Source organism: Meles meles, chromosome 4 (genome assembly GCF_922984935.1).
Source record: "Meles meles chromosome 4, mMelMel3.1 paternal haplotype, whole genome shotgun sequence".
NCBI classification, from domain to species: Eukaryota; Metazoa; Chordata; class Mammalia; order Carnivora; family Mustelidae; genus Meles; species Meles meles.
The window spans coordinates 162,578,099-162,603,975 of record NC_060069.1 but is presented as its reverse complement, the minus strand read 5'-3'; the positions used below and the strand labels follow the sequence as shown (position 1 = coordinate 162,603,975).

Sequence of the window (25,877 nt, the reverse complement as noted above, 5' to 3'; positions counted from 1 at the left end):
ACTGCCGCGGAAACGCAGCCGCGTGCCCACCGGGCTCACACGTACCCACCCGCCGGGCTCCCCCGCCTCGGCCTCCCACGCCTCCTCCGCCTCCTCCCTGTCTTCCCAGCACCGGATGCGCACACGACCCAGCCTGGGCCGTCCCTCCTCGGCCGCGAGCACCTGTCGACGACGCCGCGCGGGGCAGTCGGGCGCTGGCACGGCCACTGTGGCCCCCGCGTCCTGGCCCCTCCGCCCTCCCCGCAGCAGGGGGCGCCCCAGCAGCCCAAGGACGACAGTCCTGACTCCTTCCATGTGCACACGCGTGCGCCACACGCCTCACACACGCCGCCCGCACACGCCCAGTCACACGGGCTCGCACGCACCTGCTGAGACCACGGCCGGCCCCTGCCATCCACCAGGCTCTCTCCGCACCGGGGCGATCGCGGAAATTTTGCGCACACCCTTCGCCTCCCGACCACCTGCTGTAACACGGCCCTCACCTGTGTCAGGGTCACGGCCCCACACCTGTGTCCTCCACAGACCCTGGGGTCCGAGGCCGTCACCTCTGCCCAGAGGGGCGCCTGGCACGTAGCAGACCCTCCGCCCAAGTCAGCTGATTATTAAATGAGACCCACGCTACCCGATGGCGGGACGGGGTGGCCGGCCCTCTCCCCAGCCCTCTGGAGGCCTGACCTCCTGGGGTCACTTCCCGTGGGGATCCTTGGCAAGTCCGTGGCCGTGGGGATCCAGGTCCCCTCGCCAACAGACCACACCGGACACCATGGCTCCAAACCCTGAGATCAACAGAAACTTTCCAGCAAAGTCTGTCTTCACTTCAAAGCTCTCCAGGTCTTCAAAGCCTTAAGAGGCTCAGTTCTTTACAGGCAGTTTGAGCCCCGCAAAAGCCAGCACACGCCGCTGCCTGTGTGTCCTTACCACGTGCGGCACTGAGTCACCGGCAGAGAAACTCCCCAGCGCGTCCCGGACGTCTCACCGGAACCAACAGTCAAAGCCTCCGGCCACCTGAGGGTCCCCCTCCTGCCGCCGATGTCAGCGCACTAAGGGGTTTAATTTACAAAAGGGGAAATCGTCATCGACAGAATTTAGCCCAAATAAAGAAGCCGACGCTCTCATAAACATTTACAAAACAGCGTCCCAACCCAGGGAGATCTGGTGTCCTGCGCCCACACGTTCTGTGGGTTGGCCATGAGCTCCCTGTCCCCGCGGCGTGTCCTCCAACATGCTCGTCCCATGTGTGCGCCTGGCCCACCCAGACACTGTGACACAGTGACGAACACGGCCCCGGAACACTTGGCTCCGAGAAGGGGTCAGTAATTACCATCATCAACGGGCCCGCTGTCATCCCCCGGTGTCTCGTGACCACTGAAAACAGCGGGTCGAGGGCAGGAATAAGGTTTCTGAACTGGCTCGTTGCCGAGACGAAGCCCAACACATCCTCAAGTTCTTGGTGTCCTGTGCTGGGGCCAGCCCGCTGCTCAGCCCGGGTCCCGCGCTCATGCGGGGGGAGCTCGTGCATGCAAGCACCAAGCCGTCCACGGCACAGCTGCCTGCCGGGGGAAGGCTCCCCGTGCTCGGGAGTGCTGGTGGGGGACGTGGTGAGAAGGTGATCGACGTGGACTCGGCACACCCGCCGGGCCGTCTGCGGTCACGGCCACGTAACGGGATGCACACGTGTGGCCGTGCGTCCTGGGAGAGGTGGGCTCGCCAGGGATGAGCGCCCAGGAAATGAGGGTCAGAAAACACCGTCGACCAAAGTCCTGTTTCTCAGGTCTGAACACAATTTAGGAAGAAAGTAGGGACACCGATGAGCCTGAGCGAGGCCAGCCGCACGTCCTGGCACAGCAAGGACGTCGTCGCAACAGCGGGGAGACAGAGCCACCCGACGTCAGCTCAGCGGAACGCAGTAGAGCGGGGGGGGGGGGGCGAGGACGAGGGTGGCGGACGGCGATGCAGGATGCCCGTGCGTCTCCGCAGTCGTGACAAGGAGGAGCAGCAGGGGAGCCCAGCATCCGCGAGATGTGGGGACAGACGCGCCCAGTCACTGAGTCACAGAAAAGACAGAAACTCAAGGCCGCAGAAAGGACGCCCAGACAAGCACCCGCACCAGAAGGCCACGGTAACGAAGCAAGAGGGTAAAACGGGCTCGAGGTGGGAGGTCCCGGAGAGACAGGCAGAGGCTGTGCCCGAGCCTCCAGGAAGGATGACCACACACAAGGACAGGCAGGTAGCCTGGCACTAGGCAGCCAGGAGGTCAAAGATCACCTTCCCAGCACTCAGGTCAGCACCAGCAAAACCAAACCGAAAACCCAGAAAAGTGAAAAACAAGGACCACAGACAAAAAGATGTGTTTTGTGCACATGCCCACATTTTATCTGTAACTCCTGAAATACAACCCAAATAACAATAGTACTGACCCAAACACGTGGGGACAGGAAGAGACCACCTGCTGGAGGGGACGGTCTTCACACCAGCTCACGAGATGAGACCAGCCTCCGCTGCACGGCAGAGAGACGCCTCAGCCCAAGCAGTCCAGCGGGGCTGAATAATGAATCTGAATGCAAAACATTAAAATCAGATTCAAAATCGTAGTGCTGGACCGCAGACGGTCAGACCCGCTGGGATGAAATGAGACGAAGCAGGAGTATTTATGATGCTCGGAATCAGATCCTCACGAAGCTCGAACGGTCTCGTATCCGTGCACCAGCACTTTCCACAAAGCAGAAGTCACAGGGTGCAGAAGAGCGAGTCCCAGCACACTAAGGCCGGGACACGCTGACACGTCTCCCAGTCCGAGGAAGGACAGCGGTCGAGGGACCCGTGAGGCGTCAGGAGGCAGGTCTGCGGCTGCGGTGCTGATCCTGTCCCTGGTGATGAGCGCCACGCGTCTGTTCACCTGCCGCAGGGACACGCACATATCGAGCAACAAAGAAATAATCGACAAATTCAAAATCGTATTTGAAGTGCAGACCATATTTGCTAGAAACTACTAACAAGATCAGGAAACATGGCCTTTCCCCAGACAGGGGACCAGCCTCCTCTCAGACGGTCCTCTCCAGGGGATGTAGAAACCAGAACCACACGATTTCTAAAAAGCACAATGAAACTGCCACCATACTTAGAAGAAAAGTGATCACTTTAGGTATTTAAGTCTTTAGGAACAAAGGCATGAAAACAAGAGAACCAAGCTTCTAACTCGAAAAGCTAAAAGAGAATCAGGAAGTCAGGAAGGAATTAATAAAAGTAAAAGCAAACAGTGAGTTTAAAAATTGTAACGAATAACTAAACTTGAAAGAAAACCAATAAAACAGTCAAGTCACCCAGAGCAAGAAAAACTGAAAAAAAGCAGAACAAAAAACACATAAAATAAGAAAACAGGGAACAACCATCAAAAGAAAACTTTTTTTTTAATCATGGAAATAGTTGCACATGTCTGTGCAAAGAAATCTGAAAGCCTAGATGAAATGGATGTTTTCTAGAAGGAAAAATTTATAAAGAAAGTGACCACGAAAAAGAAACTTCAGGGGCGCCTGGGTGGCTCAGTGGGTTAAAGCCTCTGCCTTCGGCTCAGGTCATGATCCCAGGGTCCTGGGATAGAGCCCCGCATCGGGCTCTCTGCTCAGCAGGGAGCCTGCTTCCTCCTCTCTCTCTGCCTGCCTCTCTGCCTAGTTGTGATTTCTCTCTGTCAAATAAATAAAATATTTTAAAAAAATGATTTAGAGCTTATGAGTTCTGGTTTTTTTAAAAAAAAGAAACTTTAAGCAGAACTATTTTTTTCTAAAGATATATTTATTTATTTGAGAGAGAGAGCGGATGCAAGCAGGAGGGGTAGAGAGAGGGAGAACCCCAAGCAGACTCCCCACAGAGCACAGAGCCCGAGAAGCAGTTGATCTCACGACCCTAAGACCATGACCTGAGCTGAAGCCAGGAGTCAGACACTTAACCCACGGAGCCACGTAAGCGCCCCAGAGCAGCTCTATTTTTATAGAATGAAAAGAGACCTGTCGGTTACTTCTCACGAAAGATGCCAAACTCAGATGATCTCGGCAGGGAATTCTACCAACCGTCTCAGAGCAGATTATCTCCACAGTACTTAACCTCTCCCAGAACATGGAGGAAGACGGGAAAAGTCCAAGGGCCTCTTATGAAGACGGCACGGCACCGACCGCACGTGGGAGAAGGAAGGCAGCAGAAGGAAGCTTGTCCACGTCGATGGCTCCCATGTGTTTTGAGAGGACCCTTGGGTCCCCGAGCCTCCAGCAGGGGACACGGAAGTCCCCTGTCTTTCCAGGATGTCTCGAGGAGGCACAATGGTCTTTATATTTCAACCCAATGACACAGACTGAATTCGAAAGCAGGGGACTCCGGCTGCCTCCTCTGCTGCCAGACATAAAAGAGACTCGTAAAATACAAAACTGTGTCACTCTCCTCACTCCGGGTTCAGTTGTGGAAGACGTAGCTTTTCTTCATAAAAAAGATTATTTATGTTAATATGTAATCGGCTTGGGGCGCCTGGGTGGCTCAATGGGTTAAGCCGCTGCCTTCGGCTCAGGTCATGATCTCAGGGTCCTGGGATCGAGTCCCACATCGGGCTCTCTGCTTGGCAGGGAGCCTGCTTCCTCCTCTCTCTCTGCCTGCCTCTCTGCCTACTTGTGATCTCTCTCTGTCGAATAAATAAATAAAATCTTTAAAAAAAATATGTAATCGGCTTATTGTTTCTATTTAAATGGACTATTAAATAAATATTTTTAAATGTTCTCAGGGTTAGTTTCTAAAGCAGCCTACACGGACAGTAGGATTTCTTGACTCTGACACTGCTGAGATTTCAGAAGCCAGCCCGGGCACGGCAGGCTTTCCGCTGGCGTCCCTGCTCGCCCACTGCCTGCCAGGAATGACGCCCTGCACCCACAGCTGTGCTAACCAAAACATCTCCTGACGTGCCCGAGTGTCCCCTTGGTGGTGACAGGGGCAATCACCCCCAGCCGAGACCCACAATAGATAGGACTCACGCAGATGCACAAAAATCTCTCTGTGGCCCTCAGTAAGTCAAAGGTGTAAAGGGAACAGAAGTTCGAGAACTACTGCTCTTTGTTCACGAATATGAGTACAAAAATGGGTTAAAAAATTATTAGCAAACCAAATCTAATAGCGCGTTAAAAAGACAATACATCATGACCAACTGGGGTTTGGTCCGTGAATGCAAGGATGGTTTGATATCGGGAAATCTATCCATAAAATTCTTTCTATCTCTTCAACAAGAATGGTAACAAAATTCAACCTTACTTCCAGGCAAAAACACTCAATAAAGTAAGAGTCAAATTGAAATATCTGCACGCTGATACTATCTCTGCTCCAAAGCCAGCACCTGACGCAGTGGAGAAACACAGAGCAGCATCCCAGTCAATGCCAGGAATGCAACGAGTGGCCGTGACCTCATGGGCCAGGTGCGTGGATGTGGACGGGATGCTCACTATGGACGCACAGTAGCAAACCAGTTCTCACCACAAGAGCACGAAAGCACAGAAACCATCGTGACCAAATTTGGTTTAGACCAGGACTCAGGAGCGGCTTGCTCTAGAAAACCAGGGGCTCTAACTATTGACAATAAGAAGGAAAGGAAGAAACAATGTGAGTGTTCCAGGAGCTGGACATGCTTCTGGGCCCTGGCACCCTTGCTTCCACATCTGGGGCTGCAGAGGGAAGCCCGGCCACCCAGCCTTGGTGCCCGAGTGTCTGTGGGCACGCCTCCTGAGTTCGGTTCACGTGGAGGTGAGCAGGAGAGGCGCTCAGGCAATGCCAGGAGCCAGGCCTGAGAAGGTGGCTTGCGTGACCCCCGGATCACAGGTGACACTTCTCCAGGGCACCGTGCCCTCTATCCTTCTGTCTCAACTAGAAGCCATAGGGTAAACCTGAACCACTGGCCAGACCTGCCGATGTTCCCAGACTGCAGGTCTATTCAGCAAGGGGCAGGAGTGGCCCGGCAGAGAGTGTCTCCCAGCATGGTGGCCGGGCAGTCAGCAGAGTCACCGGGAAGCCCCAGCCCCATTCGGTCTGTGTGCAGTGCCCTTCCCACGCAGGAAGGAATGCAGCTCCGCTAACGAACACCGTGAGCCCGTCTATACGGGCACATGAGTGTGCACACCATTCCTTACGTGTATTCCACCAGAAGGAATACAGCGTGGAATGTTCCAGAAAACAGACACTGCTCCGTGGAAAGGGAATCGCCCAGGTCACTGTCCATCTACAGCTTCCTATCATCTTTGAAACTTACACACAGCACCAGCCACAACGGACATGGAGCGCCTGGGCCAAAGCTGCAGGCAGTGGGGTCTACGGTCAAGGGGCCGGGGTGGGAGGGGCGCAGACACTGCAGAGCCCCGAGGCCCATCGTCCCCCTCCACGGGCCCCCAGCCAGCCCCCTTGACACGGGAACGAGCACCAGGAGCCTTCTGGAGCTGCGCACACACCTCCAGTCTGGAAAGCTCTGGCTCTAATCACGGATAATGGGGTGACTGTGCTCGGAAACGGTAACGCAGACATTCCGTGCAGCGCGTGGGCGCATGTGCAGGTCCGTGTACACGCGTGCTCCTGAGCCTGCACAAACAAGGAAGTCTTCAAAATGAAGCCGAGCCGTGCGGCGTAAAAACTTCCGGACCAAGTTACGATCATCGGCGCAGACGCAGGTGAGGACATAGAAACGTGTTTTTGGAAACTCTGCGTGTGGGTAAGTCTTTATGGGGATTTTAACCAGTACTGGAAGGATCAACCACCGCCGGGAAAAAGAGAGGGAATCTTGATTATGTCTTACGTTTGGTTCTGTGTTCCATTTTCACAAGCGTGCGTTATTTTATAATTAAAATTAAAATGTTAAGGGAAAAAAATTAGCTTGCTTGCTTGTAAAACTAACCTTTTGTCCCTGCGGTGGTATCAATGGTGGACCCAATTACCCTGAGCACTGATAAGGTCTGTTATTTCAGGAGAAATCTTCCCTTACAGGATTGCTGCCTCCTCGAGACACAACCTGGCCGGTCAAAGTCTTAGCTTGGCCCCTCGTACCACCTGCAGGGTCCAGAGAACTCCTCGCGTGGCAGCGGAACCACACCCTGAGCCCCAAGAGCCTGGAGCCGCAGGGCCTGTCCTTCCACGCCGCTGGCTTTCTTGGACAGCCGTGTGCGGGCTCAGCCGTCTGTGGGCTCAGCTAGGAAGGCGCCTCCCTGCCTTCCCGCCTTGGGTGAGGTTCACAGGCCACGCGGGCCACAGCGGGTTGGAGGCACCGGTGAGGCCCTTTGCCGTCTCTGGGGCACCCGTCGCGCTCCACGGAGGACCAGCGCCCCGCGGCGGCCTGGCGTCCGCAGCCCCGGCTCTGGGCAGACGGCACATCGGTGGCCTTTACTCCTCAGTTCTCTGATGTCGGAGCAAGTGGCACTGAGCTTCCCTGTGTTCACTGGGTGTCGGACATCGTTTAGAGGGGCCGGTCAAGTCACAAATGATTGCGATGCTTTATTTTGACCCTGAGGGTTATCAGCCTGGGCAGGGTTGGGGTGGGGGTCGCCGTTACACGCCGCCTGTACCGTCTGCTCGGTTTTGCTCGGCCCTTCCCGTCTGTGGAACTGAGGAAACCAACCAAGAACGGAGGAAGGGAAAATAAAGTGAGAAGAAAGCAGCGAGGGAGACAAACCATGAGAGACTCTTAATCACAGGAGACAAACAGGGTCGCTGGGGGGCGGGGCGGGGGAGGGGGGACGGGGGGACGGGCACTCAGGAGGGCACGTGATGGGACGGGAAGCGGGTGTTGTACGCAGCTGGTGACTCCCTGACCTCCTCCCCTGAAACTTAAAAAAAGACCAAACAAAGTGGTACCGCCGTATGGACACATGCAGCCAAACGACTCCACGGCGGGAACATTAATTGAATCCTCCGGGACGTTCGGTCATAAATCAGATCTGGGAAGGGCCACAGCTACGACCGGTCCTGCAAAGCACCAGCTGCCAGCCCGCCACTCCTCCTCCCCGGCCCTCTGCCAGCCCTCAAGAGCTACTTTGCAGTCCCCGTCCCCAGAAATGAGTGAGATCAAACCGATTTCCAGCTCCAACCTCCCCAAATTCCATGTTGCTGGGAGAGGTCTGGCTGATGGCCGGTGACCCTTGGCTGCTGTCCCCAGCAACAAACCATCATCAGGGACACACGCCTGCCGTGCACAAGGCACTGCGTTTCCCAGACCAAAAGGCTCTGGGCTGCACGCAGAGGTCCCACACCACTGGCCGGAGCCCCGAGGAGGAAGAGAAGCTCCCAGGCCTGAGCAAAGGACCCCACGGCCAGACCGTAACAGAGGGATCGCACGCACCGGGAGCGGCTCAGGAGGTCACGGTGTCGTTTGGTTTTCTTCTGTGGACACCAGGCGCTCGCAACAATTTCGCAGTCAGACCACAAGCAGCGTTAGCCAATCAGTGGCAAGTCGAGAAAAGCAAAAGACCTTTTGTGGATTCGGAGAGCTGGGGACAAGCCGCTCAGAGCAGGGTTAGCGGTGCGCCCCGTCGAGAGCCGCGCTGAGCCCAGAGGGGACCATCGAGGGATACGTCACTCTTTGGAGACAGTCGACAAAGTGACTTGAGTTCAACACCAGAAGTGAGGCCCGGTCGGCGTGTGCTGTAGCATCTGTATTTTGTAGGAGCCGCGACTCCCGGCATGGAAAGCCTGAGGCCGTCAGCCCCGCTCAAACCCTGAACGTTGTTTCTACCAAACGGTGGCCGTCAGCCTGCTGCTTGCTGTCCCTGCCACTCGGGAGGCTGAAGTCCCCGCCCGCGATGTCCGGGCCTCGCCTCTGCGGAACGTGCTCACAAAGACAGCGGAGGCCCTGTGCTCACGGCTCGACTGCTACAAAGGGAACCGGTCAGTTGTCACCCAGTGGTGGCGGAGGCCAGGAAGGAGTGTGGGCACAGGAGGGAACCCGAGAGGAGGGTCCCCACGAGCTGGGAGTTGGGACACGGAAGGATGGGAGAGAGGCCCAGGTCGCCGGAGGCCACCCTGACGCTCTGTCCTCAGACCCAGACGAACCAGGGTACACCAGACCGGGTGCTCCCTGCCAACGCCAGTGGTTCTCACTGGGGCCAGTTATCCTGTGGGGATATCCTGTGGGGAGGCCCACAGGAGCGGACCGGCCCATGCAAACACGGCTCCCCTCGCGGCAAACACGCTCCCTGGCCTCCAGGTCCCCCGCCCACCCCTGGATATCGAAGCCGCATGACCACCCCCGTCTCCTGACGAACAGACTCCTGGCCTCTCGGGTCTGCTGCAAAGTCCGGGTCTGGCTCTGCGAGGGACAGCGGCTGCTACGCCCTGATGGAAAGGCCTGGGCCAGGCCCTGCTCTCAGCGTGGTACCATTTCTCACTCAGTTCAGCCCTCTCAGGAAAGAACAGAAGGGGAAAGCCCGTTACCAGGTTACCAAAATCACTGGATTTGGGACAGAGACTTGTCACAGGAAACCCTTAGGTATAGGCCTCCTGGAGAAAATCAGCCGACGATGCAGTGAGGCCTGCCTGGGCCCCCCACGGTTCCCCCCGCACCGCCGAGGCTGGACTGGCAGGTGTGTGCTCGCAGGTGGGCACCCACGTCTGCCAGCGAGAGCCCGCTCCAGAGCCCAGGTGGACCCACGCCCGCGCTACTGTGGGGAACGGGGTCACCGCACCCTCGCACACACGCGTGCACACACACACCCCCGCACTGCCGTCTCCTGACTCACCGAGGCCCGGGCCAGCAGAGCCAGCGGGACGATCGTCCTCATGGTCTGCAAGCTGAAGGTCTACAAGTGAGAGGCACAAACACGACTCCTTACACAGGATGGGAAACCCCCCGTCGGCGCCGGCCGGAACGGAGCGCACCCAGAGCAGCCGAGGGCCATGCGAGCACACGGCACGGACTCAGGCCCAACCGGGAATGCGGCCTATTCGGGGCCTCTCGAGGGCCGGTCCTCCCTCCCTCCTGCCTGGTACAGAGGCCCAACAGACGGCTCAGGAATGAGCAAACCCACAGAGACCCAGAGGTCACACGCCGGGAAAGACCAAAGCAATGTCCCTGCAGGTGCGGGGACAGCCGGAGATGGCCGCCGCCGTGGAGTGGAGCAGAACAGCCTCCAGCCTCCGGCTCCCCCCCACGCGGAACCCCACTCACGGAGCCCTGCCGACCCCATGGGCACAGCCCCTCTCTGGCCCCGCACTGGCCCAGGACCCACAAAGCGAAAAGTACAGGCTTACGGGCTAACCATGGCTCTTGTTTCCACTGGTTTTAACCCGTGGAAAAACCTACACAAATTTCACATCTTCACCATGTCTAGGTGTCCAGGTCAGCGGTGCCCGGTACGTCCACACTGCGGTGCCACTGTCCCCACTGTCCACGAGCAGGACTCCGTCCACCCCCCCCCACCAGGAGCTCTGTCCCCAGGAAATGCGGACGCCCCCTCCGCAGCCGCCCCGCCGTGTCCCGAGGCTCTCAGCGCTCCGGGGACGGCATGTCAGTGCGCTGACGCAGGCTTCGTCCTCCCGTGTCTGGTTCCCGTCACCAAACATGACATCGTCAAGGCTCATCTGTGCCGTAACGTGGGTCAGAACGTCGTTCCCAAGGCTGAACAACATTCCACTCTGTGTGGAGACCATATTTCTTCTCCTGTAGACCTTACAGCATCACACTCAGGTCTGTGATCCACTTTGAGTTCATTTTTCCATATGGGACGAAGGAAGGTGCAGACTTGTTTCTGCATTTGGGGGTCCCAGAGTCCTGGCTCTGCTCCCATTGGGTCACGCTGGCACTTTTGTCGGAAATCAGCAGACTAGGAAGGTGTGGGTTTGCTTCTGGAGTCTTCTCTGTCCCGCTGATCTTCAGGTGTACGGTTCGGCCAGTTCCACGATGTCCGTATCGCTCGAGCAGGGGAGAAAGTCTCAAAATCGGGTTGTCTTTTGTCTCTTTAAAATCATTCTGGCCCTTCTAGGTCACTGGATTTGCATCTGACTTTTAGAATAGGCTTGAAAATGTCTACAAAAACCCTCTCCAGGATTTTGACTGTGATCGCACGGAATCTACAGGTCAATTTTGGTAGAATTAACATTTCAGTAACGTTGGCCTCCTGGCCAGTACCAGGCAATGGGTCTCCTTGTTTAGTCTTTAATTTCTCACCACATTTTTTGCTTACATTTATCCCTAAGAATTGTGTATTTCTGAAGCTCTTATAAATGGTGTTTTATTAGTTTGAGTTGTTCGATGCTCGTACACAGAAATAATATTAATTTTGTCAGCTTGACATTGTACCCTGTACATCCACTAAATGCACCTCTTCCGGTAGCTTTTTTAATAGATTTGTTTAGGATTTTCCACATAAACCATCATGCCGCCTGTGAATAAAGGCAATTTTACTTCTTTTCCATTTTGTACATCCTTTATCTGTTTTTCTTGCCATACTTTTCTAGCATAACGTTGAGCAGAAGTGGTGAGAGAGACATCCTTGCTTTCTCCCAATACGAGCAGGAAAACCCTGGTCTCCCACCATCATGATGGTATTAGCTGCAGGTTTGCGCAGACGCCCTCCCCCAGACTTCGATGCCCACTTGTTAAAGTGCTGAGAGCTTGTGGGGTTTTTTAACATAAATGAGTATTAAAGTTTGTCAAAACCTTTATTTTTTCCTTATTAGGATAGTTACGTGGTTTTCTTTTTAGTCTGTTAATACAGTGAATTACAGGAATTCATTTTAAGTGTTAAACCAACCTTGCATTCCTGGGAAACATGACCCTTGGTCACGAAGCAGTGTCCTTTTCACGTGTTGCTGGATTTGACTTGTTAAGATGTTCCACCTCATTCTGTTCACGAGGGATACTGGTCCACAGTGTTTGCCTGGTTTCGTACCAGGGCAATGCCGGCCTCATGCAGTGGGCTGAGAAGTACTCATCCTCTTCCAATGACTGGAGGACCTCGCGCAGAATTATTATTATTTCTTCCTTCAGTGTCTAATAGAATTCAATGAAGTCATCTGGACCAAGTGTTTTCTCTGTAGACAGACTTTCATATATAAATTCAATTTTTCAATAGATACAAGGTTATTTGGGTTATCTACTTGACCTGAGTAAGTTTTATGATTCGCATCTTTCCAGGGATTTGCCCGTTTCATCCATGTTCTGAAATCTCCCCACACAACGCTTTTCAGAATATTCCCTTGCTATCATTTTAACACCTATGAGATACATAGTGATTTCTCATCTCTTGTTTCTGATTTTGGTGATTTTCTTCTCTCTCTTTTCTGATCAGTCTAACTAGGAGTTTATCAATTTTAATGATCCTTTCAAAGAACCAACTTTGGGGGTTTCTCCCCTATTGTTTTCTATTTCGTGGATTTCAGCTCCTTGCTATCCCTTTCCTATATTTGCTTTTTCTTAAGGTTGAAGCTTAAATTGTTGACTTGAGAACTGTTTTATGTTCTAATATATTTAATGCTATAAATCTCCCTCTGAGCACGGTTTTACCTGCACCCCACAAATTCTGATACAGGATCTGTTGACTTTCGCGAAGTTCAAAACGGTGCCTAGTTTCCTTTGTGATCTCCTCTTTGAACTGTGAATAACTACACTTATTTTGTTCCCAAATATTTCGGGATTTTTCCAGATATCACTGAGACTTGTTCTATCATCCAGAACATGGTCTGTCTCAGTGGACGTTCTGCATGTGAGTTCCGTTGTTGCCTAAAGCTGGGGTGCTGGTCTATAGACACAAGCAACACAGGCAGGGGGGCAGCATGGTTCAAGTCTTACACACCTTTACTGATGTTATGTCTGCTTGTCCTGTCCGTTATTGAGACAGGAGAGCTGAAGTCTCCAGTGGTAACAGATCTGCAGGTCTCCTTTCAGTAGGTCATTTTGTGCCACTTGTATTTTGAGGCTCTGTTATTAAACATAACCTATTCAATAGGTTATGCTTTCTTGATGAGCTTCCTGCCTTTACCAGGATAACGTATCATTCTTATTCCTGGAAATACTTCTGGTCCTGAAATCTAACTTATGCGACTCAACCATCTTCAGACCGGTATTTGTGCAATACACGCCTTTCCAACCTTTTCCTTTAAACTGTGTCTTTAGGGATGCCTGGGTGGCTGAGTCGGTTAAGCACCCAACTCTCGGTTTTGGCTCAGGTGGTGATCTCAGAGTACTGGGATCAAGTCCTGCGTTGGGCTCCCTGCTCAGCGGAGTGTCGGCTTCTCCCTCTCCGTCTGTCCCCCCACACCCACTTGTGCCTATGCATGCACTCTCTCTCAAATAAATAAATAATCTTTAAAAAAATAAACTATGTTTTTATATTTAATGCAAATAGCACTGGCTCAGTGGGTTGGGCCGCTGCCTTCGGCTCAGGTCATGGTCTCGGGGTCTTGGGATCGAGTCCCACATCGGGCTCTCTGCTCAGCGGGGAGCCTGCTTCTCTCTCTGCCTGCCTCTCTGTCTACTTGTGATCTCTGTCTGTCAAATAAATAAATAAATAAAAATCTAAAAAAAAAATTTAAAAAAAAGAATCTTTTTGATCTGAAAACCTCTGACAAAATGTCTCTTTTTTGGAGTTTTTAGTTCATTTGCATTTGATGAGACCGTCAGTATGGTTGGGTTTAAATCCATCGTCTTTCTATTTGTCCTATCCGCATTTCTTGGCTTCTTTTTTTTCTTTTTTCTGTCTTCTTCCGGACTCCTGGTTTTTTAAACAACTCAATTTGATCTTTACTACAGCTTGTTACCAGCCCTCCCCGCTGTTTTGTAGTGGGTGCCCCAGGGTTTAGAGCAAACCCTCACTACATCACTAGCTACCTTCCAATATTTTAACACTTCGGGTTCATCTGAAGAACTTTATAACAGTTTCCATTTTGTTCCTCCTAGACTTTGTGCTACATTGTTGCAGACCTTTTTGCTTCCACTGACATTGCGAACTCTACAAAATGTCATTATTATCTGCAAACAGTAAATCATCTGTTTGTTTTTTAACATGAGGGGACATATGGCTTTTCTACTTGTCTGTGCTTCTGCTCTCCATTCCTTCAGGTCCAGATCTCTGGCTCCTCCCTGAAGAAGGCCCTTCACAGTTCCTAGGGGAGTCCTCTAGAGAGACATTCTTGCAGCTTTTAAACTCCAAAAAGTATTTCTTTTGTCTCCACTTCGGATCGATATTCTGTTGTCTGTAGGACTGTAGCTTGAAGATTTCCTCCGTTCAGGATTTGGAGGACGCGCCATCTTCGGGATCGCGTGGCTTCTGATGGGAAGTGAGCTCTCATTGTGTCTTTGTTCCTCCGTGCATTGTAGGGTTTTGCCTCTGACTCTTCTAAGATTTTTCTACTGTTAAAATTTCCAGAAAGTTGATTACGATGTGCGCTTCTGTGGTTTTCTTCCCGTTTCTTCTGCCTGGAGTTTGCTGATCTTCCTTGAAATGAGCTTTCATCAGATGCGGAGAATTCTAACTACTATTTTCTTCAAATATCTCCCACCACACACACCTCTTCTCTGAATTCAACTTCATATGCGCTTCCACCCCGATATGCCCGCCCCACTCTGTTCCTTTTTTTCGTCCCCGCTGTTTTCCGGGTTTCACTGCAGGAAGCTTCTAGGTTATCTCTTCACAAATACTGATCTTGTCTCTACAAAGTCTGACCTAGTCTGAAGCCCGTCCAGTGCATTTTCTGGAAGACTCAGTGGGTCTTTCCCAAACCTTCCGCGTTCTCCTTGTTCACGTTTTCCTGTGTCACCGACACCCAGCGTGTTTCTGTAACTGACATTTCACCACCCTCGCCCGCTGACCCACCGTCTGGACACATGCGCCCCCCCCCCCCCGGATCTCTTTCTCACTGTTGGTTTCTCTCCTCTCCAGGGTTACATTGTCCCCCTTGCAGGGCAAGTGATTTTTGATCAGCTGCAGGCGTCTCGAACTTGCTGTTGTCGGAGCCCGTTTTTGCTGTGGTCATCCTGGTGAGGCTTTTCTCGGGGCATAGTTCAATCACTCAGAATCAGTTGGACGCTTCAAGGCTTGCCGTCAGCTTCATCAGCTGGGTTCTGAGCCGGCTGCGTCCAGGGCGAAGGCAGTGAGTTCGGAGGACTCTACCCCACACCCTTTGGACTGTGAGGTCTTCCCACTCTGGTGAGAACACAGACTTCACTCCCAGCCCTGGGTCAGCCATAAGAACCTACTCATCTCCGGTGCCTCCCGCCCTCATCTTGGTGGTACCTGCACACATATGCACAGACCAGCGCTCACCCAAAGATCAGGAAGACCCCCCAGAGGTCCTCTCTAGAGCCCTGTCCCCACACAATCCCCTCAACTCCACTGTTTCCCCCACAAATTCTAGCCTCGGTGGAAATTCTTTGACGCCAAATTGTCTCCAGCTGGTCCCGGGCTCCCGCTCCTGGGCTCAGCCGGACACTGTGCACAAGAGTTCAGGAGGCCGGGGGTCCCCCTCGCAGGGACAGCTGCCCCGTGCCCAGCTGTGCAGCCTCTGACACCTACAGCCTGGCCCACCTATTGGCTTTCCTGCTGTTTCACGCAGGATCTGAAACCCAGTCCGGGTCTCCTCATCGTGGCTACAAGTCGGGGATGAAACCTTGTGATCTTCTTTTTTGAACCTTGTATTTTTAATCAATTTCCCACTGATCCCAAGTGCATGACTCCAGTGGACTTAAACGGTGTGTCCCATGGGAGCCGCACCGAGCTGTACGTCAGCCTGAAGCCGGGCTTCCGTCACCAGGACGGGCCCGACCGCCACGCCGCTCACTACAGCCAGCCCTTGGATAGAACAAAAGCATGTACCTCTCTCTGATCTCAGCTCTCGCGCTCTCAATGGAAGCATCTCATCAGAAGCCGTCCGCTATTTCAGGAGGAACGCTGGGATCGCGCACTGCTCGTGGGAAGTGGGAACGGCGAGCCTGCGGCCAATTAGCCTAAAGAGAAGCCCGGGCCTGGAGACATGCCGAGCGCTGAAAACACCTGGACCCACTCAAGGCCCTTCTCCTCTATCCATGATCGCGTCCCGATTTATTCAGTGAGGTCAGGGGCATTGCTGACGTCCTGTCCCAAGCAGCTCGCCAGCCAAGGTCACCTTCCTCCTGACACCGCGCTGGGGCTGAGGCAGGAGAAGCTCCAGAGGCCAGCAGGTGCCTGAGAAGTCTCCAGACCAACGGCTGACGCTCCGGGACGTGGGGCAGATGGGGCAGAGCCCCCTCTCAGTGAGGGTCGCGGGGTGGGGGGCGCGGGAGCCGCAGAGGGGGGCGCAGAAGCCGCAGTGCAGGGGAAGTCGTGTCTTGGGGCACTGGCAGGGTCCACTCTGCAGGGGCAATGGGACGCCCTCCTCCTCACCCCCTCCCAGCGTTCACAAAGCCAAGAGCCCAGACCCGGACTCGTCGGAGGCGGGCAAGTCCTTTGTCAGGCATGTGATTTGAAAATATTTTCTCCTAGTCCATGGGTCGCCTTTTTGCTTTCTTGATGGCGTCCTGTGAAGCACAAAGGTTTTTCATTTTGATCTTAAAAGCAGCCCCAGGAAAGACAGATTACCTTCAAGAAGAGGGGGCCTGACGATGGTTCTTCGTGTACAAAGGATGGCAAAGGCCGGTGCACAGATCCCCGACGTGCAAGAAGGGCCCCCCGACCCGAGAAGCCCCCGGAAGAGCAGGGAAGCCTTTCAGGGACAAGAAGCAGGAAGGACCGGACAGAAGGAGTCGCTAACACACACGTGCTGCGAGCAGGAGAAGTGTTCTCACGTGGAAAACCGGAGACGCGAAACAGAATAAAAAGCCAAGAAAGCGGCAAATGCGTCTACAAACCTGAACCAAGAAGTAACACAGCAGAGTGTCTGGTGAGGTTAAAAAACCACTAAACACACAACGCGTGGGTCGGGACGGGGCGCGAGCCGAGTCCCTGGGCCAGCCCCGAGAGTAAAGAATGGCTTAACGGGGCGCCTGGGTGGCTCAGTGGGTTATAAGCCTCTGCCTTCGGCTCAGGTCATGATCCCAGGGTTCTGGGATCGAGCCCCACATCGGGCTCTCTGCTCCGCAGGGAGCCTGCTTCCTCCTCTCTCTCTGCCTGCCTCTCTGCCTAGTTGTGATTTCTCTCTGTCAAATAAATAAAATATTAAAAAAAAAAAAAAAGAATGGCTTAACGTCGGATAACGGACAGCTACGGATGTTCTAATTTCCGGGAAAAGCATCAAAAGCAGAGTCTATAACTTCCAAACTGCTAGAGGGCATAAAAATGAAAAGATCAGTAATTACCTTTAAAAAAAAAAAAAAGGCAGGAGGGAGAAGGACGGGGGAACATGGCACGGACAAAACAGTGAGAAAATGCGAGGTGACTGGGGCGCCTGGGTGGCTCAGAGGGTTAAGCCTCTGCCTTCGGCTCAGGTCATGATCTCAGGGTCCTGGGATCGAGCCCTGCATCAGGCTCTCTGCTGAGTGGGGAGCCTGCTTCTCCCCGCCTCCTCTCTGCCTGACTCTCTGCCTACGTGTGATCTCTGTCAGATAAATAAATAAAATCTTTAAAAAAAACATTCGAGGTGACCGACTGAAACTCAGTAATCAGGTTTAAAGGAGACTGGATAAAGGCTCCAGTTAAAAACTCTTTTTTTGATTGATCGTCAGACTTTGAAAGAACAAATGCCAAACTTCAATTAAAAGAACTTTAATCATATGCTACTTCTGAGGCACATCTACGACACGAAGAGACAGAGAGGTTAGAAGCAAGAGGAACGCGGAGGCACGTGCTAAGCTGCGGTCGCTGGTCCCGCGTGTGATTTCAGAGCGGTGAAGCCCAGAGCATCACAGCGGGAAAGGGCACGTCATCGTCATCGTAGCAGACGCTCCAGCCACGAGGAGGATACAATAATTCAGAAACTGTCTCGCTAATAACGCAGCCCCGAACACGTAAAGCGAGTGGTGTCCGTGCAAGGATGAGGCAAATCCGAGGAGGTAACAGGACCTGTTCTCCGACGGAGCAGGGACACCTAAGAAAGAAACCAACAAGGACAAGGCATGTTCTGGGAAGAACCAGACCAGAAACACCAAACGGTCTCTGCACAACCGCTCAACTCTATCCTCCTGCAAAGCAGCCGCGAACAACACGGAAACCAATGAGTGTCTCTGGGATCCCATAAAACTATTTATAGAAACAGGTGGCGGGCGCCTGGGTGGCTCAGTGGGTTAAAGCCTCTGCCTTCGGCTCAGGTCATGATCCTAAGGTCCTGGGATCGAGTCCTGCATCAGGCTCTCTGCTCAGCACAAACCCTGCTTCTCCTTCTCCTTCTGCCCCTCCCCCCTGCTCCTGCTCGCACGCGCTCTCTCTCTCTCTCTCTCATAAATAAAATCCTAAAAAGAAAAAAAAGAAGAAGAGGAAGAAAGAAAGAAGCAGGTGTCAAGCCTGATTTGGCCAATGGGCGTTGGTTTGCCAACCTGACATAGGTTTGAATACCGGGATGCATAAACGTTATGCACCTATACAGAACACGCCCCCACCGAAGGCAGAATGTCATCTGTCATCTGTCATCACAGAGCACATTTCCAAAACTGAACCAGATGCTGGGCCATAAAGCAAGGCTCAACAAATTTCCAAAGACAAGCACCAGTCAGAGCATAATCTTTGACCACAGTTCCCGGAAGCTAAAAATAATAATAATTTCATTTATTTTTTAAAGATTTTATTTATTTATTTGACAGAGAGATCACAAGTAGGCAGAGAGGCAGGCAGAGAGAGAGGAGGAAGCACATTCCCCGCTGAGCAGAGAGCCCGATGCGGGGCTCGATCCCAGGACCCTGAGACCATGACCTGAGCTGAAGGCAGAGGCTTTAACCCACTGAGCCACCCAGGCACCCCAAAATAATAACAATTTTAAAAGGCAACAAGAAGATGTTTGGGGAAATCTCCATATGTTTAGAAATGCAAAACAGTTATCAATGGTGAAAAAAATTTACATATATAAAAATCCACTGACTGGAACAGTAACAAAGGATTTCCTGCCACAACTTATAAAGGCTTAAACAGTCCAGATCATCGATCATCATCGAGGGGTGACACCTACGTGCACGGCAGGAAATTTTAAGAGGCTGAAAACAAACTAGACAGAATACGACTCACGAAGTTAGAAAAACAAAAAGCACAGGAAAAAGGAAATAATTGAAAAAGCAGAGATTAATGAACTGAAAACGGTACAGAAAGCCAGGAAGTTGGCTCTTTGAAAGGATCAATGATATTGACAGAGTTTTGACAAGGGGACGAGACCGAGAAAGAGACGCATGAATCATGTTGGGAAAAGAGCCCAGTGCTGCGGGGTTTCTGAGACCGAGGGGGCTTGAGGAGCAGCTTTAGGGGAACAGACTTCCAAAAAAGCTGAAAGGACAAGGACAAAGTCCTGGGAAGAGTAATTGACAAGAAGCTTAAGGAGACACAGAAAACCCCAACAGCCACCGCCGGGATGGCCACCTCTGCACGCGGCAGGCGGCTGGGCAGGGGCTCAGAACCGGATGACACGTCTCCATCCAAACCAGTGGCCCTAGACAGCAGCCCGCGCACATGGGAGACACACGGGGCAGGATGTTAGTGATTCCGCAGGTGCCCGGCAGTTGGGGCCTCTGCTCCTGCCCGGAGGCCACCCACCGGGGACGTTTGCACCCCCGTGCCAGGCTCTGGTGACCTGGGTTGTGAAGGGGACGGGGGAGGGGATGGCAGATGCAGGAACGAGAGAGACGGAGGGGGTCACCGGCTGCACTTGGGGCCTGATCCCCAGCCCTGGACTCTATTTGGGGAGGTTCATGAAGACTCTGATCAGGGTCACACATGCCTGGGGACAGTGGTGACCAACGGGTCAGAGGTGCCTCTTCTAGGAAACAGAGCCAAAGGCTGCTGGGGAAAAGTGCCCAGGACCCAGCTGGCCCTCCTGGAGGTGGCTTGCAGAGACTCCGGAACCAGGCCGGCGGGGTCCCAGGGACCTCCGGCCATCAGCTTGCCGTCTGCTGGCCGTCCTGTCCTGGGCCCGTCTGCCCGGGGACGCCCAGGACTCCAGGGTCCCAGCACCTGCAGAGTCACCGGCCAGGAGGGAAGAAGATACGACCTCCTTTGTGTCACGGCCGCCCAGTCCACGGCAAGTCAGGGCTTCTCCCCCAGACCCTACCACAGCGGGGGTCGCTGCCCTTCACACCTTCGGGGCCTTCGTGGGGGTGTGGTTCCCGGGACCAGTGTCGGCCCCTGGCTGCCCCACGGCCACTCGGCGTCTGCTCCCGTGACACAGACGCACACGGTCCGTGCAACAAGGGAGAGCCTGTGGGCAGGGCCCGAGCCTGGGAGGCAGCTTGGCGGCCGGCCTGCCGTCCCCAAGGCCCCAAGGCTGGCGGTGACAGGAGGAGCTGGAGGGCAGCTTCCTGCAGCCCAGCCCGAGCGCAGGGTGGAGGCGGCCTGGACCACGACACACCTGTGGCCGGAGAAACCCGCTGGCCCTCCGCGAAGGAGGTGCCCACGCAGAACGTTCCAGGAGCACAGCCGCCCACGAGATGCGGCCGGGAAGACGCGTCTGCCTTGTCAACCCAGCGCAACCGCGGGGAGGCGTGCGGCGCCCAGTCCGGCCTCTCTCAGGCACACCGGCCACAGGCAAGCATGGCCCCCTCTGTCTCTAGTGTAGACGCGCCCCAGCATTTCCACAGTGGAAGACAGACATAGCCTTTAAAACGCTGGGTGTGGACAATCCACGGTCCCCGTCTACACGGTGCGGGAACCGCTACAGGATACTTTACGAAGAAGAGCGAACCCACCGCGCAGTCGGTATCGGCCGACCCGCTGCGAGCGTTTCCCGCGGAACAGGCCCAGGTGCAGGAGGACACACGGGGTCCGGCGGGCGACACACACGAGGCTCGCCCCCTCGCTCTGGGGCTGCAGGTCTCAGAGACGAGGGGCTGCCCGGGGTCGCGGGCCGCCTGCCCCGCCCCGTGCGGCTCCCGGGAACCAGGAGCAGCGCCGTGTAGCAGAACAGGACACGCGCCGCAGAGGCAAGACCCTTCGGTTTGATATTCTCCCGCGGCCACGTTAAAAAAGCCACAGGAAACAGGCAAAAATCATGTAGTCATAGTTTATTTAACCCAAATCGTCCAAAATAGTGTCTCTGATCAATGTAAAAGAACGTGACGGAGACATTTTACGTCCTTCTTTGGTACTAAGTCGTCGAGCAGGTGCACCTTTCACGGTGAGAGCACACCGAAATCGGAGTGGGCCGCCTCCAGCCTGACCCCGTGGGACGTGGCCCCGTGGGACGTGGTCCCCAGGGAACGTGGCCCCAGGCACTACCTCGGGCAGCACGAGGTCAGACATGACGCAGCCTTAGCACCGTCCTCCACCCACTTCCTTGCCTGTGTCCGTGGTTTTTAGAAGTTTTTAGTCTCACTGGTTCTCTCGTCTGCGATGACTTCTTTCCTCCACTGGTGCGTGGGCTCAGGGGGTTCGATGTTTTATGTGTTTCCTTTTCCTAATCACTTCCTAATTAAAAAAAAAGCCAACTCATTCTTGGAAATACAATATAATCACAAGTTACAGAATTAGAATTAATTATTAAACGCTTCCGATTTCCCTTTTCTTCTATAAAACTTGGGAGAAGAGAAAACCCATCTCTTACCGGAAATCAATGCGTAATAAACAACAAAGAATAAAGGACGAGTAATTGTCATCGGTCCCTTGTCCAGTTCCTTCTTTTCCTAAAACTGTTCCTATCCAGGCCGGGTGTTCCGCCGCTGCACGGCCTGGACCCTGCGAGGCGCCACTGCCCAGGGAGCGTGTCCCCAGGGATGCGGCATTCGGTGACTTCTGTGGGAGGTGGGGCGCAAGGAGGTGAACCGAAGCGGGATCCCACGTGGACACCAGGCTCGGCCGTAGCCTGTCTGACCCCGGAGGGTCCACGGCCCCCACCAGCACGGACGCCGCCGCTCAGGGAGGAGGGACACACGTTTTCCAGGATTACGCTCCGGCAGGAGCTCAGAGGCTGGGGGCCACACACAGCCCGCCCCAGCAGCGTGTGCCCAGCGCGACAGGTCTCGCCCAGAACGCGCCTCACTGTACACGGCCGAACGGGTCCCTCCTAATCCACCCAAATCCCGGCAGTAATCAGGGCTCTACGAGAGCTCCGGGCAAATAAAGATAGCTCGCGCTTACGGGGGAATCGCGTCCTCCCCGGACTCACACGCCGAGGGCCTGCCCCCAGGGCCTCAGAAGGATCCACATCTGGAAACAGCGTCAGAGCAGACGTCGCTTGTGAAGATGAGGTCACCAGGGTGGGCCCTGATGTCAGGACACAGAGACACACTCGTGGGAAGGCCACCACGTGAACAGAAACGGGGAAGACTGTCGCCAGCCACGCAAGGACAGATGCCTGGACACTACCTGCCTCCTGGGCCCCAGAGGAAACCGACCCCACAAACGTCTTGGTTTTGGACTTCCAGCCTCCAGAACCGTGACCGAATACTGCTGTCACTTGAGCCACTCGGTTACACAGCCCTCAACAGTCCAGCAGACCTACGTGACAGACCATCGCGCTCACAAGCGGCCTCTCTCTCGTTTTCGTTCTCTCTCCCTGTGCGCCCCCCACCACCCCACCAGCCCCGGAGACAACCTCCAGCTGCGCACAGACAACAGCCTGCTAAGTGTCACGCGGGTCACACCCAACACGTGTGGGTGGCCGCCGCCCGCTCCCCGTGTCTGCACAGGAGGGAGGCCTGGTGCCTCTCGCGCCCACGGGCCCGCTGCCCCCTTCCCTGGTGCGGGTACAAGCGGGAATTAAACCCCAGTGTTCCATAACTGTCCTGCCATCGGCGTGATTGCAAATTTCGAGGTTCATCTTCAAAAGGCCACCGGCGTAGGTGTGACCCCCACACCCACAATAAGCAAACTGGCGAGAAAAGGGAACCGTGCACACGGCGAGCAGGCTGCAGCCCGAGGCTTAGGGTCCACACAGCCCCGCAGCTCCCACTCGCAGCAGCAGAACCGCACAAGCGCAGAGGGCAGGTGCCCTACGTGTCCCCTCCCGGCAGCCGTGCAGCCGCCCCACGGGAGCTCAGCAGCAAGCAGGCCTGGCGACGGTCCGGCCACTGGCTTCCGAGAGAAGAGACGCTGCTGTGGGATGTGCTGAGCCGTGACATGATTCAGCAGCAGGGAAAACCCAAAGTTGGCACGGCCACGTCGCCCTGCTCTGGGGTGACATGCAGACACCCCGTTTTGGCGCGGGCTGGCGGAACAGCTCTGCCGTGCTCCAGAGACCCGCCAGGCCCGGGCGAGACACTCCACGGTCATGCCACCACGCTCCCCCAGCCACGGACAGAAGCCACTCTCATCCCCCACTCCCCCGGGGGCAAGCAGGGAGAAGCCGGTGCCAGAGGACGGACACGCTGGGGTGCTGGTGACCCGGCCCGGCTAGAACGCGCCCATGCGGAGTGCAGGCCTGGCTTCTACTCTCGCTCCCCCTTCCCGACGAAGCACCCACCAGCCCGAGTCACCTTCCACGTGCTCCGGTCCAGGGGGCAGCCCGGCCACGACCACGGCACAACGTACCGAGTGACGCCGCTTCTCCGACACACGTGTGGCGGGGCGCAGGCACATCTCTTCCCGGAGTGCTTCGGCAGCGCGTGCCCGTGGCACGGCCCACAGAGTCAAGTCCAGCCCTCGCCGTCCCCACCAGCGACAAGGGCAAACGGCACAGGTCAGCGGCCCAGTGTGAGCTAAAGACGGGGCACAGAGACCGTGTGCAGGGTGTGGCCGTGTGTTAGAAGCACGCGTGTGTGCGTCCTAACTCAGACGCGGGGTCGGGGAGCCACCGCGAGGACAGGAGCAGAGCACAGCAGGGACGGCCTTCGGGCTATGGGAGTGAATCCGTGACAGTGACCTGAGCGGCCTGCCTGGAAGGGGTTGGCGGCAGGGGCTCCCCAGTGAGTGGCCGGGGGAGGGCGAGGGACACAGAGGAAAGGGGGTCCCCGGCAGGGCCTGGGGGGATGGAGCGAGGGCCGTGGGTGCAGGCAGAACGGACAGGAAGGGGCCCGCTAAGCCCCTGGCGCCCACCTGAGAGGCCACGTGGAAAGTGCGGGGCTGAGAACCGGAGTCGGGGCGGGGGTCCCCACACAGCGCAAAGACAGCCTCAGACGAGCCTGGAAATAACCCCGTTCTCGGTGCCAAAGGGGCTTTCCTCTCGTTTTGATTCCAGTCCCCAAACCCACACGAGCGATCCGTCCCACCCGTGGACGTCGGTGTTATCTGTCTTAAAACGCCGGCTGTCCCCGTGGGCACCACGTCCCGCGTGCGGATAGCAGCCCTCAGCGAGCCAACAGCCCCCCACCCCCCGCCCCACCGGATCATAGCCGTCCACCAGGGACTCTGCTGGCTCTCAGACAGCGGAGATCACCTCAGCTGCATAGACGGTTTAGGCGCCAACAGAAAGCCGAGGTCGCCGAGGACAAATTTTGTCACATTTTGCAGCTGTGTCTGAAACGTGTCACAGTGCTTGACAAGGATGAGCTGGGGAGGGGGGTTCATCTCGGCTTAGACCCCCGGAGAGCACAGGGGTCTTCCCAGGTGATCTCAGTTGTCAGGCACACCTAAGGGACGTTCTCTCCCACCCCGCTGGGGGCGGACCTTCTCCTTAGTCAGTGACACCTTTAGAAGTCCCTGTTTGAGTCCAGGAAATTAACCCAGGGGCGCCTGGGGGCCTCCGTCGGAAGCATCTGGCTCCTGGTTTCGGCTCAAGTCAGGATCTCAGGGTCCCAAGCTCGAACCCACTGTTGGGCTCTGCAGGGAGCCTGCCTGACCCCCCAGCTCTGGTTCTGATTCTCTCCCTGCCTGCTGCTCCCCCCGCCGCGCACTCCCTCTCCCTCTCTCTCGAATAAATAAGTAAGTCTAAGAAAGGAAGGAAGGAAGGAAGAAAAAGAAAAGTTGACCTCACACAGGGCCCTGAGATCAGTCCCACTCCAGGGCTCCGGGTAGCAGCCGAGCTTCTCCGGGGAGACTCGCAGGAACCCACGGACACAGCCCCCCAGAACTATCCAAATTTGCACACGAGACGGCAGAAAAGCGGTGGGATTCAACCCTCCCGAAACGCGGACTTTGGTATCGGTGCAACAGTCACGATCGTACCATCACTACTGTTGGTTTGTGTTATTAGTGGCCGTGTGCGAAGTGTTCGGAAATAACAGAGGACATTGAAGTCCATGCAAGGAACAGAACACTCAGTGAGAAGAACGGCAGAGGGGTGCCTGGGTGGCTCAGTGGGTTTAAGCCTCTGCCTTCGGCTCGGGTCATGATCTTGGGGTCCTGGGATCAAGCCCCACATCGGGCTCTCTGCTCAGTGGGGAGCCTGCTTCCCCCTCTCTCTGCCTGCCTCTCTGCCTGCTTGTGATCTCTGCCTGTCAAATAAATAAATAAAATCTTTAAAAAAAAAAAAAAGCGCGGCAGATTTGGAAGGAACCAAAGAGAATGTTCTTTTTTAAAAAGATGTACTTATCGGAGCGAGGGAGAGCGTGAGCGCACGTCACACTGGTGGGGGGAGGCAGGCAGGGTGGAGGGAGAAAGACGATCCCAGCGGACTCCGCACCCAGTGCAGAGCAGACGTGGGGCTCCATCTCACAGCCCCGAGATCACGACCTGAGCCGAAACCAGGAGTCGGGTGCCTGACCCACCGAACCGCCCAGACGCCCCGAAGAGAGTGAAAAGTTCGAGGAGCTGGTGCCACAGCAGCCAAGGCGGGGACAAAGGCAGAGACGCGGCCTGAAGACACGGCCCAGGAGGCAGCACAAAGACGACAGAGAGAGCAGCGGCTCCAGCGACCACGACGAAGGGGCTGGAGGCTGGGGGTGGGGGTGGTCGGGCAGT

The 25,877-nt window shown here is 55.1% G+C and overlaps 1 protein-coding gene across 3 annotated transcripts in view; it reads right to left on the bottom strand.

The window, feature by feature from the left end:
- The window catches only part of AGPAT3 (1-acylglycerol-3-phosphate O-acyltransferase 3), a 93,731-nt gene that overhangs the window by 49,960 nt on the left and 17,894 nt on the right, over positions 1 to 25,877 (bottom strand). Inside the window, exon 1 of one of the 3 annotated variants that reach the window (XM_046001705.1) lies at positions 919 to 1,000. The exons of the other annotated variants lie outside the window; for them this stretch is intronic. The gene's annotated coding sequence lies outside the window, so the exon portion shown is untranslated. Of the gene's footprint in view, positions 1 to 918; positions 1,001 to 25,877 lie in introns of those variants that run through there. 3 annotated transcript variants of the gene reach the window in all.